Source organism: Myripristis murdjan, chromosome 19 (genome assembly GCF_902150065.1).
Source record: "Myripristis murdjan chromosome 19, fMyrMur1.1, whole genome shotgun sequence".
Lineage (NCBI taxonomy): Eukaryota > Metazoa > Chordata > Actinopteri > Holocentriformes > Holocentridae > Myripristis > Myripristis murdjan.
The window spans coordinates 14,732,527-14,745,475 of NC_043998.1; the positions used below are offsets into that span (position 1 = coordinate 14,732,527).

General features: G+C 43.1%; 1 non-coding gene across 1 annotated transcript; it reads right to left on the reverse strand.

Moving 5' to 3' along the window:
* Positions 1–2,869: 2,869 nt before the first annotated feature.
* trnai-uau (transfer RNA isoleucine (anticodon UAU)) lies at positions 2,870–2,963 on the reverse strand. The gene is made up of 2 exons: positions 2,926–2,963; positions 2,870–2,905 (listed from the first exon to the last, which is right to left on the reverse strand). It is a non-coding gene; the product is annotated as a tRNA-Ile (tRNA).
* Positions 2,964–12,949: the final 9,986 nt, after the last annotated feature.

The window sequence follows — 12,949 nt, forward strand, 5'->3', positions numbered from 1 at the left end:
TAATACGACCCACAGCAGGGTTGAGTGAATGGCGTGTTGACTGACCGCCAGAGGTTGCTTAACTTTAAAATGTAACTATAGGTTGTAATAAGCTGCTGTAAAAACAGTCTCTAATTTTTTAGAGAGGACAGTCTCTAAAATAAACCTGCAGAGGGTTCACTGGGTTGTTGATCAATACCGACAACTTTACAATTACTGGCCAGCGTTTTGTATGATGATACGCTGCGTCCTCACTGGACGTCTTTGTTGGATCTCTGCTGTAATTACTGTGTCTTCTCCACTGGGACAAGGTGACTCTATTGTGTCAACTACAGGCCAAGTGTGACTCAAGTGGATGGGAGGAGTTCGGGCAGTGTGCCACAGGCTTGGATATGAGGAAATATTAAAGGAATACTTCACCCAAAATACAAAAAAGATTTTTTTTTTCCTCTTAGCCTTAGTGCAATCTATCCATCCAGATAGTTTGTATTTGATTTGAAACTCAACAACTTTCCAAAAACACTGAGACAGCTCATTGATTTCATCCATAACCTTTGAGGGCAAAGAGTTTCATTAAGAGAAATTTCTTGTGGAAGAACACCAACAAAGTCTATCTATCTGTCTCCAATCTTTTTGTTTTATGTCTCTTTATATGCTGCTTGAAAATGAACAAATGCTAGGAGATATAGATGTATTTTTATATACCAAAGCACACATACACAAGAACTATGACAACCTTACAAAGTCTTCAAAAGCTGTCAGAGTCCTGCTAAAAACGGAACTGAGGAGCCTTTCTCTGCCCTGATAACATCAACTGGAAATACACAAAGCATTTAATTTTCTTAAAATAATCGTCTTTCATCCTCAGCAGATCACCTGTGAAAATGTGGCATGCAGCCCGGCCAACCTGCGATGGTGCGATGTTGCACATCATCTGAAATAGCATCACTGCCGCTGCTAAGGAAGAGAATAATTAGCACAGGTTACAGAATGGTAGACACACACAAGCAGACTACCAGCAAACACACACAGAAACAGAAGTGTGTGTGCATGCACAGACACAAACAGATGTACTTTCTTTTAGCGAAGCGCGCACACTTCCAGGATGTGAGGGAAGCCGTGTGTGGGCAAGGAGGGATTCTACAGCAGCAAGAGTGTGATATTTAACAGCTTAACATGTCTCGTTTCAACGCGCCAAATCACAAGGATTCCAGCAATGACTCAGTAGTTAAGAAACTGCTACCTTCACTGTGCTGTTCAAAAGCTAATTGTCACTTTCTTAAATTACAGTTGGTGTTTGGGTATAAATACACCTGCCAACAACGTGTTCGACATTCAGTGTGACATCAGGAATGCTAAATGTGGTGTGGGAAAAAAAAAAAAAAAAGCAAACTTGTAAAACATGCTGCAGAGTCTAGCAGAAATTAAAGACTTTCTCAGACTTGAAAAGGTCCAACTTTGCTTTGGGAAACAAGCCTTTCGGCTGCACCAGGAAAGACTTTTATGCAAAAAAAAATCCCACAGTGGTTTTTAAGCAGCACAAACACATATACTACAAAAGTGTGCAGCTGTAAATTGCACCAGGTGTGCAACAGTGAAGGTAGAACTTGACCATAAAATCCATTAAGAAGAAAAAAGTTTGGTCTAAGGAGCGTGCATTTAAGTGTCATATTGAGGACAAGAAATTTACTTTTCTAAAGAGCATTTGTTTTCCTCCTTAATTTGATTTCTATGAGCATTTTGGGCAGTTTTAATGAATGATAAGATACTGCATTTGCACATACTGCCATATAAACATTCAAGATTTCTTTTATTGTACAGCATAATACTCTGCAACCTGTCACACTTCTTTCCCAGTAGCAGCAAACCCTGTAGAGGTGGAAGGTGCCGCATTCACCGGCCAGTCCATCCTCTGCCCCTCCACGGCTGAGGCTGTTACATTGTTGGTTGTTTCATTTTTCATTGTTGCAGCTTGTGTGGGTTACTGTTGGGGTTACGGTTCCCCTGTTGCTGGGTGCATGGTGCTACATTTTCTCCTGCTTCAGGCTGCGTACTCGCTTGTTTTCTGATCAAACGCTGCTCCATTTTTCTCACCCACCATGCAGCAGAAAATAATCCCCAGGTCATAGGCTCACATGAATCACCCGACGAGGACAAGGCCTTCACACTGAATATTTGACAACACAACAGATAAAATGTGCACATTGGTGAAAGGCATTGAAGGGCCTCTAACGATTTGGGAATTTTTCGGCCCCAGATTTTTTATTTCACAGGCATTTTATGGTCTTACACAAAACTTTCTGCCTCCAGGCTTTGATCGTTTCTGACCCCGGTCATGTTAAAGGAATACATCACTCAAACACACTACACTATAAATTGTGTATCACTCACTCACCCTGAGTTGTCTTGAATGTCCCATGAAAAAAGTTTTTTGCTTGCCTCATGGAAAACAAAAATTGTAGCCATACCTGTTGGCCCAGAGTGGCGTGTGTTCATTAGTATGTTCATTATGTCCCAAATAAATGCACTTTTGCCAATATAAATGACTGAATAAACCATTTCCAGAAAAAGCCTGAAACACAAATACCTGTGTGCAACTGGTCTCCATGTTCACCAAATTGAAGACCCGCCTCCTGCTTGATCATTGGCCAGGAGTCCTACTCACTCATTGGCTACACTGATGCTTCAGTCAGTGTAGTGACTGAAGCTTAGAAATCAAATACGTTATATGCAAGGTGAAGGTGGGATCTCTTCTTAGCTGTCTTTTAAAAACACTCGCTCAAATAAATACAAAGCTGCATTCCTTTCCTTAAAAGGGCTGGCACACACCCTGACACAGTCTTTGTTTAGTCCAGGTTTTGCAAAAGTTTTCTGCATCTCAAGGTTTCATTGCTCCAGGTGAGGCTCGAACTCACAACCTCGGCATTGCTCTGCTGGTTACTGTCATATAAGTACCGCGCGCTGACCGATTGCGCCACTGGAGCCTGGACAATATGTTTGTGTAAAAGGGACAAAAGGCTGGTGAGCTGGCCACAAACTAGAAACAACCAAAAGCTTTTACTACTTGATCAAAGGTTGATTTTCACAAAAACTATCATATCATCACTATCATAAACAATCCAGAAAAAGCTGTGTGTTCATGGTGAAGTTTCTGTACTGCAGCATTGTGAGGGAGCAGGCCTGGGCTTTTTTGCGGGTCAACTGGGAAGAACACACTTCAGATTTTGGACATTTCGGATGTGACACATTTGTTTCAAGTCAGAGTTCATAGTCAAGGTTTTGGATATCCATGATTTAAAGGTTTGTTGCTCAAAGCTGAGGCTTGAACTCAAAACCTGAGCATTGGTCTACTGGCTACTGTGGTGCAAATACCACACGCTGACCGATTGCACCACTGGAGCCTGGATCGTTCTTGGCTAAGTTTGTTGAACAGATGGCCGCCAAACAGAAGACTTTCATTACTTGGTCAAAGGTCGAGTTTCAGCCAAATTATCACACAGAGATGTAGAAATCATATAGTAGGGTGTTTTTAGGGGTCAACGGAGAAGAAAGCCCACCTTCACACTGCATGCAACATGTTTTGTTTCTAGTTTACTAGAAGTTAAAGACCCGTTGCTCCAGGTGAGGCTCAAACTCACAACCTCGGCATTGCTCTGCAGGTTACTGTCTTATAAGTAGCGCGTGCTGACCGATTGCGCCACTGGAGCCTGGTGGGTGTTTGATTACAGTCAAAGGTTGGAGAAAGCCTTGGATTATGCTGAACATCTACACTGCACAAAGAGTTTAAGAATTCAAAAAAGATGTTTTCATATCTTTTTGATACTGTTTAATAAACGTTTTAATCAACTCCATTCTAACAAAAATGGCTAGAGCATTTGAAACATTTGTTCTCTGTTCTGCAGTTGTGTTTGAAGTGTTCCCTTAACAATTAAAACCTCACCAAGAATGCATAGTATTTAACTAGATATCTTTATGATTATTATATGACTATCAACCTTACTCACTGATTGCCTTCATAGATGAATATGTGCCATGCTCCATGCCGATGGTTTTGAGCTTCAGACTCGTCTGGAACAACTTAAGCTTAAGATACTGAGAACCAGAAGCTTAACTACAAGACAACTTTAGAGAAGTTGAGTTCTCTTCACCTGACCACTAGAAACACTCCCTCAAGCTTCTGCAGTCCTCCCAAGATTTATAACCAGCAACACAGACCTTTTTCTACATCTCTATATGATAGTGTGGCTGAAACTCGACCTTTGACCAAGTAATGAAAGTCTTCTGTTTGGTGGCCATCTGTTCAACAAACTTAGCCAAGAACGATCCAGGCTCCAGTGGTGCAATCGGTCAGCGTGTGGTATTTGCACCACCGTAGCCAGTAGACCAATGCTGAGGTTTTGAGTTCAAGCCTCAGCTTTGAGCAACAAACCTTTAAATCATGGATGTCCAAAACCTTCGCTATGAACTTTGACTTGAAACAAATGTGACTCATATGAAATGACCAAAATCTGAAGTGTGTTCTTCCCAGTTGACCCGCAAAAAAGCCCAGGCCTGCTCCCTCACAATGCTGCAGTACAGAAACCACCATGAACACAGAGCTTTTTCTGGATCTCTGCATTAAAATTTATGAAAATCAATTAACAGTCCAGTTGCACTCTCACTGTGTGCAACTGGCCTGCACATTCACCAAAATGAAGACCAAAAATACTCATTATTGTCTGTAGTGACTTACACATGGCTCATCTTGACATTTTCATAGCGTTTTTGCTGCTGTTGTCAAAATTGTTGATCAACTCTACAGAAAAGGCCACAACTTTTTCAATCACTGCTCTCCATTGGGGCATACATTTTTTTTTTCAAACATCCAAGAGAAAGTAAATGATATCAAATAGTAAGTTTTGGGTTAGGTGTTCCTTTGTCCCTGGGATTCCTGGGTTTTGGCATCATGAGAATTCAGCTTTTTCTTAAAGCCACCTGAGGCAGCTAAAGTGCAAAGTTGACTGGGGCAACTTTAAACAGTGACCTGGGCATGACAAGAGCTTGGACAAGGACTTTGCAATCCGTCCCAGCAGCGTGTTGTTTCTCATCGGTCGGCATGAAGGCCATCTAGTCTTCACCGATTCGTATGCGGCATCGCACAGCCAACACCATTACACATTCATGAGAGGCACCTGTTTGTGAGTCAAATGTATTCCCTCTGTCAGTCGCGTGTGCGTGTTTGCCTTCATGTTTCCCATCACTGGCGGTCTCATCTTTCACCCACTTTGTGTTTTCCCGTCTCTCTCTCTCTCTCCTTCTCATCACATGAAGGACCCCTCGTCTCCATGGAGAACAAACGAGGCTGACCTCCAGCGCTCACCTCAGACAAGACAGACCCGCTGTGGCGTGATCGGTTGCTTTGAAATTTGTCTCCTCTGCTTCCTTTTCAGAAGAGGTCGGTTGAATGGAAGCCTCCCTCTCTGGCTATTTTGAGTCCCAAGTCCAAATCTCTATTTCTTCCTTTTTTATTTTGTCCCACCTGCTTCCCTTGTGGCATTTTATTTCACCTCATTTCCACTGCTCTTTCTCTCTCGATTGCTCTTTAACCTCTATCTCCTTGCTCTCTCTCCTCTCCTCGTCCTCTTGTTTTTTCTCATCTGCACATCTTTTCTTTCCATCGTTTCCATGGCGCGCACCTCTCTGTCTCCCGCCTCTCTCCCCCTCTGCCCTCTCTTCCTCGTCCTCCTCCTCATTTTCTATCCTCTCTGCTCGACTGTATGTGCCCTTCGGACTTCTCCTTGCCCTCTTTCACTTTCTCTCTGTGTGCTCTGGCAGAACAGAGAGAGGATACAGACTCTAAGAGGTAATGACAGAGGTCACTGCTGGGGTTGGTGATTTCTGCCTCAGAGCTAACTACTAAAAATGCCATGTCGTAGCCAGAAAATAGGACCAGGTGAGACAGGGGCGGAATGCACGGAGCAAGGAAAAGAGAGGGAGGGGTGGAGGGCACAAAAACCCACCTTTACCTTACTTTTTGAGATAAAGCCAGAGGTATTTCCGCTGCAATAGGAGGTCCGGTCCCACTGCGTCAGGTTTATTAAAGACACTAATAGCGCTTTCCTCTACCCTCCGCCACCATTACATCCTGCCCGCCCTCCTTTTAAGGGTCATCAGTTCTGGCCATAAAACACCACTTCCCATGATTAAGTGTGCAATTACACTCCCATTCTCCTCCACCACCTCCTCTTACTGATCGCATGAAAAGGGATTTCAAATCACACTGTCTGGATGGGCCTCAGCCTCTGTAATTGATAGACTCTAGTGGATAGAAAAACCTGCTTTAATCCCTCAAATTATTGCTATCATGTTCAGCTCATGGGGCAGCAAGGAGTGGCAGGATGGTCATCTCACAGCTCAGAGGGACCCAGGTTGGATTTCTGGGCCCAGACCTCTCTGTGTGGAGTTTGCTCTCTGCTCTCACGTCCAAAACAGACTGGAGACTGTACCACAAATCCATGCTTGGACCAAATGGATTTGCAGCACAAAATCATACCCCAAGTTATGCAACCCACATGCCGCTTTTGTATTTGAACTCTCTCAAACAGAATTTGGCATTGCTGCCACAATGATAATGTCACTCTCTTCAGGCAATTGTCATAAATTTGGCTCCCAGGGCAGTTTGGCTCAGCATTGAGGATAAAGGGACAGAACAATAGAAAGAAAGCAAAATAACTGGAAAAACAGATGTTTGGTTATTGTTACTCTGTGCACATCAGTCCATATTGGTATGAGATTTGTGTTACATCTCAGAACAAATATGAACAGTGTGAATGTGGCTTATGTTGCCAGTACTATCAGTGTCTATCCATCTGTCCCCAGGATTAGTGACCTCTTCAGGGTTCACTTTTTTCACTTTGGTTTTTCGACCATAGTCCGGCTTATATCAAAGTTTTGCTTGAAAAACTGAATCAGCATTTTCAAGTTCTTTCTTTCTTTTTTTAGTTAAACATAAATCAACCATTCAAGAGAAAAAGTTGAATAGTGCTTTGGCCTTTGCATGCCACATTTAGAAGAGCCAGATATTAGGACTAAACTTATTATTAATCAAAATGTTGAATGCTCTGCGTAACAACTGTAATGTTGCACCATGCTAAAAAAGTGTATGTGTAAGAGCTGGGGTAAGAAAAACAAAAGTCACAGTTCATCACACATGTACAGTTCAGGGGAGCGAGGACGGCAGAGTCAAAGTTTCAGTATAAATTGTTACGCCTCTAGACCTGTCCAGGATGTTTCCCTACCTCCCACCCAATGCATGCTGGGATGAGCTGCACCCTTGCGAAAATAAATGAATGCAAAAAGAAAGGAAAGAATTGTCCACCGGGTATACCAAGGAGGATCAATACTAGATAAACACATAAGAGTGCGGCCTCTCCAATGGTTACCAACACAACAGAGTGGGCACAGCGTCTCAGCAACACTGCCAAGGTTTAGTAGTGCAAAGAAAAATCCATCCCCGAAAACCAGCTACCTACAGCCTTGGACTGGGATTCCTACGCATTGTGGGATAATGTTTTCTTTTTGATGTCTTATTCCTGAGGTGCATCTTGTAAGCCGATGCGAGTTCTCAGGCTCCTCCAGGAATCCCAGCCGTCATTGGCAGTCCTGTCAGCGGCGCAGTAGGACTACTCCTCACCTGCGCTCACCTTGCGCTTCATCCCCTGCTGTGGTTTAAGCAGCGCTGCGAGGTGTTCAGATCAAGCTTCTGGGTTGATCAAAAGAGCGCCAGAGGCTATTGTGAGAGGCTGTGATAGCTTTGAGAGGCAGGCAGAGCACGCGTCAGGATACAATTGCACGGCAGAGGGTAGAGGTAGAGGGGAGAATGGTGAAAGGAGAGGACGAGAACTGGTGAAAGCCTCGCGAGATCCAAGAAAGTCTCGGTTTTCTACAATATGGTGACCAAAATGGAGCTTGGTGTTGTACAGAGAGGCGCACAACCATACACTGCAAAAAAAAACCAAAAAAAAAAAAACCTCAGTGTTTTTCTTCAAACAAGTGAACAAATCTGCCAGTGGGATGAGAAAATCTCACTTGTTTCCAATACTAATCAACTTGTTTCTAGTATTTCCTTGAATCAAGTGTCATTTTTGTGATCCTAGTCGGCTGATCTGCCTTATTCTCCCTTCACATGATCATACTTCCTAGAATAAATTCCTGATGCAGATGAAACTGCATTGGAAATAAGTGGGATCATCTCATCCTAATGGCAGATTTTTTTCTCGTGTTGAGAGGAAAACCTGATTAGATGAGATTACGTTCCGCAGTACAAACAGCAAGGCAGGCCATCCGACTTGTTTACCTCTAACCTCATCTTGAAATTAACATGCTATGTCACATGTTGTCGGTATTTGCTTTGTACCACTTTATTCTTATCTGCGCGCCAACATGGTAAAAATCAGCTTATCTGTTATCTAATTATGTTGATTTTAATGGCGGTGTACGTCGCCTAAATGCCAAAGTTGATAAACAGCTTAAGGATAAAGCACGCAGTTGATTTCCCATGTTCCCAGAACTGTTAGCATATTAATTAACATAATCCATTATAGCTTAACTTTGGAGTTAATTCAGATAAGACGTAACAAAAGTTTATCCCCTCTTCAGAGCCTCAGGTGATCCTCCTGATCCACCCCCTGCTCCCTCTGAATGCAGGTGGTGTGAACTTCGTTTCACACAACAGGGCAGGGGTTTGCACTCGATAGAGAACAAATTGAAAAAGAAGAGGAGTAAGTAAGAGTGAGGAAAAAAGAAAAAAAAAAAACCTGCAACAATCAATTTTCAGAGCGGCGTTTAAGATTCAGGGACAGACAGCGGGGAGAGCGGTGGAGGAATATCCTCCGAAGGGCTGGTGCTTTCTGTCTCTCCTGCCTCACCGCTGAATAGGTAATGAACAGAGGCAGCCGATGACAGGTTCAGTAAACACAACGTGCCTGTCGTCTCGCCAAACAGGCCGAGTCTCAGAGGGAAAGAGATGGAGAGAGAGAGAGAGCGACAGAGAGAGAGAGAGAGAGAGAGAGAGAGAGAGGAAAAGGAAGGGGTCTGTAGAGGAAGGAAAGCAAGTAAGGTGAAGAAAGAGGGAAAGGAGGTGGGGCAAGAGAGGAGAAAGGAAGAAAGAGTGAGAGAAAACAAGAGGCGGTGAGAGGGAGTGAGGATGAGAGAGAGAGAGAGAGAGAGGTTGAGCAGGTATTGTGTTGAGTGTGGTGGGTGCAGAGGAGGAGCAGCTCACCCTCTACAGGGAAACATGGACAAACTTTCATTTCAACTGGTGCCAGCTGGAGAGCAGCAGCCTCCGAATACGATGAGAGAGCCTTCACGCTCACACGCGCGGCTTGTTTTCTGACATGCGTTCAGTTCCTGAGAAATCAGTGCAACAAAAATGCAGGTGGAAATACAGGCCAGTGGAAATCCACACCCGATCAGAGGTCGACCAGTGGTGATATTTAGCCTAATATGACGTATTCAAGGAGAGGATGCACACTGTGGGCTGTGAAAGGAATGCTCCAACATTTTGGGCAAAATTTTCAGACTTACTCAAACTGAGACATGATGTTCGATACCATTTTCACCTCTGTACGTCCAGTGGTTCAGTTCCTATGAGGGCAGCATTTTGTGTTAGCTTAGCATAATGACTTGAAGTCTATAGGAGTCATTAGCCTGGCTCCGTCAAAGTGAAATATACCAACTTGTGTTCTTGGCTTTCAGCTGAGAAATGGCTGACACAATGAAATATATAGAACAAACAAACAAACAAACAAAAACTTAGCAATAGCATCAAGTTGTGAACCACTTGGGTAACAAGCTAGCTTATCAAGGCCTCCAAAAATAGTGATTAACTCCAACAGATGGTAAAAAAAAAAGTCACGCCACATTTTCAACATTTGGTGTACATCCTCAACAACTGAGATAATTCACATTTTCAAAGAGGAAACAGTATGCAAAATCTAAATGAAAAAAAAAAATGCTTAGCTACAGTGATTATCCTCAATATGGTGTCTTTTTGTTCAACATCTTTGGTGGTACACAGAGGCCCCATCATTACCAAACCAGATTTTAGAGCATGTTTTTTTTTTTTTTTTTTTTTTTTTTTACACTGCAGGTGGGCGCGTTTGAAAGCTCGCCCCAAACTGTGCCGTGAAAAGCCTGCCTGATGTGGACTTTTCACAACACATTCCTGGCAGCTCCGTCTGCACCTGTCATTTGATTGTGTTGTTTGTTGGACAGGCTGCGGCACTGCTTCCCGGCCAGGTGGACGTCTCGGTTTTTAGGCGCTCTGATTGTCCCCTGTCCGTGTCCACACACCCTGTAGCCAGCAAACTTTGGTGTAGAGCAGGCAGTAAAGTCGTGGTGAGGGACTACGTGTGGTGCGGCGGGAGCACGTGGCACAAAGACGTGTCAGTGCAGCACAAAAAGCAGCGAGAGTGGATGGGACCAGTCTTGGAAAAAAACAGGTCTTGAACTTTAGAATGGCGAGCAATGCACTTTCATAAGCAATTTGAATGGAGGAGAATTTTGAAATGAAAAAAGCAATTACAGGCCATCAGCTGGCCAAGTTACCATGAGCATTTCAGACCGTTCAGGCAGACCTGGTGAAAATCCTGCGGTCTCCTAGCAGCATCTGTTGGTGTCCTTCTGGCAGGCATAAATATAAAGCTCATATGCTAATCTCCCATTCTGTATCCTTACATGGTTTCTGTTAAGGAGCTCCATCCGGAGCCGCCTGTTGTCTGTACAGTGCGAGATGTCGGCTGGCTCCTCATCATTATAATGACCACGAGTCCTGGGAGCCAAGCAGCGGCTGTGTGTTATAGAGATAGGAGCGCTGTTTATACAGTGACCTTGTTTAAACCAAGGCCCCCGTCTCCTTGATGTTCCTCACACACAAAGGTAAGAGCCTGGTAATCACATACAGTCCCAGGACAATGGACAAAGAGAGGTGAGATGGAGCTCCTTATCTTCAAGGAGAAAGGAGAGAGGAGGAAAGACACGGAGCGGTTGGAGATGAGCAACAGCATTTATTCATAGTTAACCCTATAGATATAGTAAGGTTGACTTTTCAGTGTTAACTATACTCATAAGGTACATATTCTGTACTAAACAATGACTGGCAAATGAACAGCCAATACTTGGTCTATTCTATTCTATTCTATTCTATTTTTTATTCTATTTGCTGTGAGTGAGGATGCTTGGTAGTGTGAGTGCGAAGGATGGACCAGCATGCAGGCGTTGACTTTGCAGATAAAAAGGATTTATAAAGACCGGCCACAGAAAGGAAAAACACAAATAGCCTCATTAGGTCAGTGATTTAGGGTCCTCTGCAGAAAACTACTGGTTGGAAAAAAAAAACAACAAAAAAAAAACTTGAACACATTAAACAAAACAATGATGGCCCTCCTTTTTCCTGCAGTGAAAAACTCATGTTGGTTCACGGTCTTCCAAAAACCCTCACAATCCCGTCAGCTGCTGTCTTGTGGCCAGTCAGGGATGCCACTTTGACACAGGAGCTAAAATCTACTCTCAGACAGATTTATCAAATTTACCTTCTCAAGAGGCACAATCAAAACATACATTTTGTAATGCTGACAAACAAGTGAACATATTCCCTTCTTTAGAGCTGACTAACGGTAAACCAAATGTTAACAACAAAGACATTTTAAAGGGGCGCTGCTTCTCCTTGAAAGGTCAGGCAGTCAGGGAATTAAAGTCCCCCTACAGAGAAGGTGTGTGAGCAGAAAGACTAAACACAAGTGAGCAGGCATTTCTCAGACATCACAGGCTCACGACTCAGATGAGCAAGAGGAATGCACCAATATAGACCTGAGGAAATTACACACTGGAATGGAGAAAGTAGGCTCTGTGACACTATTCTGGTCTATTCTAGTCTGTGAAGCACCTGAAAAAATACTCAAAACATTGCATGTGATGTTTCTGTCAGCTCTCTGTTCAGTTCTAGGCTAGTCTATTAGGATATATTCTCTGACACACCTGAAAAAAAAAAAAAAATTGAAACCGGAGATGTTTGTGTCAGCATTCCATTCCATTCTATCACTCACCTGAAACACAATCGAAACATTGCAGGTGATGTTTGTGTCAGTGTTCAGTGCACTTGGCCTCTATGCAGTCATGTGTGTGTGTGTGTGTGAGTGTGTGTGTGTGTGTATGTATGCACTGTCTAACGTTGCCAAGAGCAGCCATCCAGATCGTAAATGGGCTTGTAACCAATTTTCTGGTCAATGGACAATGAGCATTTAGTATACTCTTGCCATTCTTCTCTGTACCGGCTCAATGCAGCGCACTTTCGTAAAAACACAAAACTGTGTTTTCCCAAAATGGCAGGGTGGTATGAATAAAAGCTTAGAGGCAGCTTAGTGAAGCAGTGAAGGTTAAATAAACATTCGACAGGCAAAACAGATGCACGGGGGGACGCAGATGCTTAGATGATAGGATTCGCATCATCTATCCACTCATTCACCCATCCATCCATCCATGCGTACACATCCAGGGCATAATGCATGCGTTCATGTATTCATTTATCTGCACAAACACACACGCATGCTTCAAAACACACCTGCCGTCTGTATCATACACACCTACACTGCAAAAAAAAAAAAAAAAAAAAAAAATCTCAAGCTTAAGAAGTAATTTAGTCTTTCCTTCAGTGTTAAAATCTTGGTTTTCTTAAAAGAAATGAAAAATCTGTCAGTGGGAGGAGATAATCCCACTAGTTTCCAATGCAATTTCAATTGTTTCAGGAATTTGTCCAGGATCAAGTATAAAGATGTTGAAACAAGGCAGAATAGCATCAAGAAAACAACACTTGATGCAAGAAAATTCTGGAAGCAAGGTGATTAGCACTGGAAACGAGCAGGGCTATTTTACTCCCCCGTCTTTTTTTTTTTTTCTTTTCAAAAAAACAAAAAAAAAGATTTTAAGACTCAAT